The sequence below is a fragment of the Hypanus sabinus genome, chromosome 31 (assembly GCF_030144855.1).
Source record: "Hypanus sabinus isolate sHypSab1 chromosome 31, sHypSab1.hap1, whole genome shotgun sequence".
Taxonomy (NCBI): Eukaryota; Metazoa; Chordata; class Chondrichthyes; order Myliobatiformes; family Dasyatidae; genus Hypanus; species Hypanus sabinus.
Genome location: NC_082736.1, coordinates 17,451,169 through 17,455,964, shown reverse-complemented (window position 1 = coordinate 17,455,964; position 4,796 = coordinate 17,451,169). Strand labels below are relative to the sequence as shown.

At 42.9% G+C, this 4,796-nt stretch overlaps 1 non-coding gene across 1 annotated transcript; it reads right to left on the bottom strand.

The window, feature by feature from the left end:
- Positions 1-419: 419 nt before the first annotated feature.
- Positions 420-491, bottom strand: trnaa-cgc (transfer RNA alanine (anticodon CGC)). The gene has a single exon. It is a non-coding gene; the product is annotated as a tRNA-Ala (tRNA).
- Between the last annotated feature and the right edge of the window lie 4,305 nt (positions 492-4,796).

Here is a 4,796-nt window from a genome sequence, read left to right as displayed (position 1 = left end):
AGTTCTGAATGGACCGCAAATCACCTGGTCTCAATGTTAGAATCTCTATCCTTTGTGGGGTCTGGCCGTCGGATGCCTTGCAATTCTCGTACCAGACGGTTTAGCAAGTGGTTAGATCTCTTTCAATGGTGCTCCTGCAAAATAAAAACTATGTTAGAATCGTCGCAGGGCAAGTCTCACTGGGTTCAGTCTCCTCAGGAGGTAGACACACCAGTGTGATTTCTTGATGTGGGCGGCTTTGGTGGTCCACTCTCTCTCTTGAGGAGCCATTTATTTGTGGTAATGAGCGGTCAGTCTGCACCTTCCTAATGAATCATCCCTTTAGCCTTGTGCACGTTGAGACTCATTCTATCTCCTTTATGAGTGTCGCTGTACCACCATTGTGCCAAAGCAAATCAAATGATTCAAAATTCAATGCGTGGAGACGCCGGGGATTGAACCCGGGACCTCATACATGCGAAGCATACGCTCTTCCACTGAGCTACATCCGCACATAAAAAGCGAAAGTGTTGAGGTCCAGTCCTTCAGCATATTCACAATTGAGCAGTGCAACACAGACGATGGCTGACGTCTACAGTCACCCGGCCCGAATCTGCTCCACCATTCGGTGTGATCATACTTGATCCGTGTTTAGTTCTCCTCCCAGACACCATGATAATTTTTGTGGAATGAAACCAATTAGACTCCAGCAAAATCATTACGGAAAAAGAAAGGACGTGGCACATACTGAAGGGTAGTTTGAATGGTTTCCTAGTAAAAAAGATGGACGCTTGACCTCACGATATACCTCGGATAGACAATCCTCCTTAATATTTACCTGCACTATGCTTTCTCTGTCGCTGTTGAACTTTATTCTGCTTTTTATTATTGATTTACTTACTTTCTCAATGCACTGTGTAATGATGTCTATGAAAAGTATGAAAAATAAGCTTTTTGTCACATATTGTATCTGAATACGTGACGAGAATAAACTAATTTTAATAAAATAAATTATTAATAAATTTAATAAAATATTCCCTACTGACCTCTGTACGGCAGCAGAAATGGAACATCCCCCTCCCTCACCCCCGGACAGAACAGCCTATCCCAGCAGTCAATGAAATGCACAGAAAAAGCTGCTGGATCATCAAACAACCTGGGTGGGCTCGAACCACCAACCTTTAGGTTAAGAGCCGAACGTGCTCACCGATTGGGAGGAAAAGAAGGATTAGATGGTCCATTTCTTCACTGGAAGATGTTGACTAGTAATCGATGCTAGGACACGCTTTTCACAATCTGCATAAATGAATGACTTCTATTAGAGAGTCACGGCAGTGACTCTACTTAGATGTTTGTGTCTAATTGACATGTCATGAAGATACTTATATAGAGGCCCAGTGGAGTGTATCCTGACTGGTGGCATCACGGCCTGATATGGAAACACCATTGCCCAGGAACGGAAATGTCAACAGAAAATATCGGATACATCCCGTTCATCCGAGGCAGAGACCTCCCTGTCATTGAGTATATTTACAAGGAGCGCTGCCATGGGAAAGCAGCATCCATCGTCAAAGGCCGTCTTCATCTATGCCATGCTCTCTTCTCGCTGGTGCCATTGGGAATGACGGAAGGACGCACAGGAGCCTTACGTTCCACACCACCAGCTTCAGGAAGAGTTATTACCCTTAAGAGTTATCAGTTCTGCTCTTCAAACAACGTGGATAACTTCACTGAACCGATTCCATTACCTAGAGCCTCGCTTTCAAGTATTCTACAACTCATCTTCTCAATATTATTATTGTTTATTATTTGTACAATTTGTTTTCTTTTACAAGTTGGTTGTCTGTCAGTCTTTGCTATTTATAGTTTTCATAAATTTTAGTGTATATATACCCCTTTATATCCCAGAAAAAAATATTAATCTGAAGGTAGTGTAATGGTGACATATACCTCGTTGGATAATCAATTCACTTTGATTTTGACAATGTTTGGTCATCACTTTGTATTTTCATGAGCGGTTCAGTGATCTATTTGCAATGTTTTTCCTCAAAACCACAAAAGATTATTTGAACAAATATATACGAAATACAAACATCAAATATTCACAAGACCGTGAAGTGTCAAATTAAAATGTGATTATTACAGTCTATAGACAGTGAATTCCCGTGGGTGCGTAGTGGGGTCACCTTTCCCGGAAATTCTTTTAACAATGATCGCAAGTTTCCCAGAGGCTCTACTGATTGACAGCTCTCTCTGCCCATGCTCCCTCGCTCTGACTCACCATCACGTGGCATACGTGATGCCGACCCTCTGACGCGCTGACGTTAAACGTGGCATTCCTTCAGCGACGTCGTTTCTGGGAAACAGTCCGGGACGGGAAGGGGACGGTGAAATGGCATCTGTATCTACTTGTTTTGGTTTCGGCTCCACTGTGGGAATCGGCCTGTCCTCTTCCTGCCCACGGAACAGTGAATGTCTGTCAGCGCCTCACTGCACCGGCTCTCTGCCTCAGGTATAATATTTAAACCATATTTGCACAGTTACATATATAAGAAAGGCTGAGAGGGACACGGGCAGGCAGATGGGACGAGCTCAGGTCGACAAATTTGTCGGCGTGGATAAGTTGTACCGAACGGACTGTTTCAGTTTTGTATAAATCAGTGACTCTATTTTGGGAAGATAAACCAGAGTAGGATGTACACAGTGATTGATAGGTTCCTGGGAAGTGTCAATGAACGAAGACTGTCTTCTTGAAATTCTGTGTTCCAGGGTCCCACTGCACTTTCACTATCAGTGGTTTCTGCATGTCTATACTGACCATCGAGAATCTGTCTCCACGAACTCAGCACTTGTTCTGTCTCCTACCCTGCCCTGGTGATTCAAATGCTCATCCAGATGGTCCTTAAATACCAGCCTGCACCAGCCCCACAGGCAGTGTGTTCCACGTAGTATCCTCCCTCTGGGAGAAAGAGGAAGGCTTTCCTCAGATCCAATTAAATCAGACACTCCCTCCTTAAACCTCATGTTCTACAGTCTTACTAATTGTGTGCATTAAATTCCATCTGCCATTTTGCCAACTGGTGAGCTTCTCACATCAAGATTTGCTGGCCTTTCGCGCTGTCCACTGCACCCTTAATACTTGTGTCATCTGCAAACTTGCTGATCCGGTTTAACATATTCTCATCCAGATCATTTACACAGATGGAAAACAACAATGGACCCAGCACCAGGAAGTTGAACCAGGACCGGATGAACACAGTAATGACAGGTTCCTGAGAAGTGTTCATGAACGGAGACCTTTTGTGTTTCTGCCTCCAGCACCTCCTTTGGCAGCTCAGTTGGGAGACAAGTTATTCTCTGTGTGTAATATTTGTCCTTCAGATCTATTTTTAAATTTCCCCGTCTCACCTTAAAACTAAACCCTTTAGCTTTAAGACACCCACACCAAGGAAAATAGTTTTTGTCTCTCTAACTTCTGTATGCCTCAGGATATTTTATCTACCTCCATTCGGATCCTCTTTACACCTCCTGTCTGTCATATTAAAACTATTCCCTCGAATATAGGAAGGAGAAAGCTGTTCCTTCCATAGAAGACCTTGGGTGTGAGGTTTTCTCCCACCCAGCCCTAGCAGATGTCCCTTTGATACATGACACTGAATCTTTGCCCCCTGCACCAGCTCCTCAGTGACACATTCATCAGTGGTATCTCTCTATATCGCCCTGCACTGACAAGTGTCACTGGGAGTAATACAGAGTTTACTATCCTGGAGTTTCTGCTTTTTATTTTCTGTTTTATTTCTCTAAATTCACTGAACAGGACCACATACCCACTTCTCCCTATATTTTTTTTGCAAATGTGCAACGTCTCCCATGATGTCTGGCTGTTCAACCTTCCCTTTTCAATTTTCTTCAACTACTCCGAGACAATCGGCCAGTAAAGCACAGGAACTGAATTAGGCCATCTGGCCCATCCAGTCTGCTGGGAATAATATTATTCTGGCAGACAAAGGAGAGAACTGTGCTATTATGGAAGAGGAATGCTGCGCTTATATCCCTGACGAATCATCAAATATTATCGATCTATCTAAACACATAGCCCAAGAGATTCAGAAAATCCAAGATGTTGGCAGTAAGCTTCACGGTTTCGGGTCCAGTAAGGCAGGAGGATGGTCCTGTCCCTCTAATATTTTTGGAAGCGTCTGAGGAGTATTTTTACATTTTGGAAGTCTAACTGTATTAATTTTAGTCATTGTCTGTACCTTACAGAGCCTTCGGCCATGTTTTCTATCATGTTGTAGCAGCGACAATCTGTTGTGAAAGGTTATCATGTAATGATAAAAAGGAGGGAATGATGAAGTTTTAAGGGCATTGGGAGGTAAGACATGATTCGTGGACTTTCGTAAAAAACTGGTAAAAATGAGTGCAAACTTATGTGTACTCAGTTCTGGGTAGTGTGCGAACTACTGCTTGTCCTTCACCGAGTAATTCGCCTGCGACTGGTTTTATATTAAAGCCTCGACAGATGTCTTCTTAGAATGTTATGTTCTTGGGGTTGGGTTCTGGTAATCGGTCATATGCATCCAGCCTTATGGTTTCCCAAGAATTCAATTAAGTACACTCATTTGTTTAGGGAAACGGAGGACTCACTGATAGGGACAGGAATGAATGTCTGTGATTAAGTCATAGCAAAGGAAACTACTGATATTGTCTGGACACTATACCCATCTGTAATTAAAACCTTTATTTAGTGGACTCTCTTATCAAGTAATATGGTTTTGTTCCAACAGATTTGGCAGGAAAACCAATTGAGCTAAGTA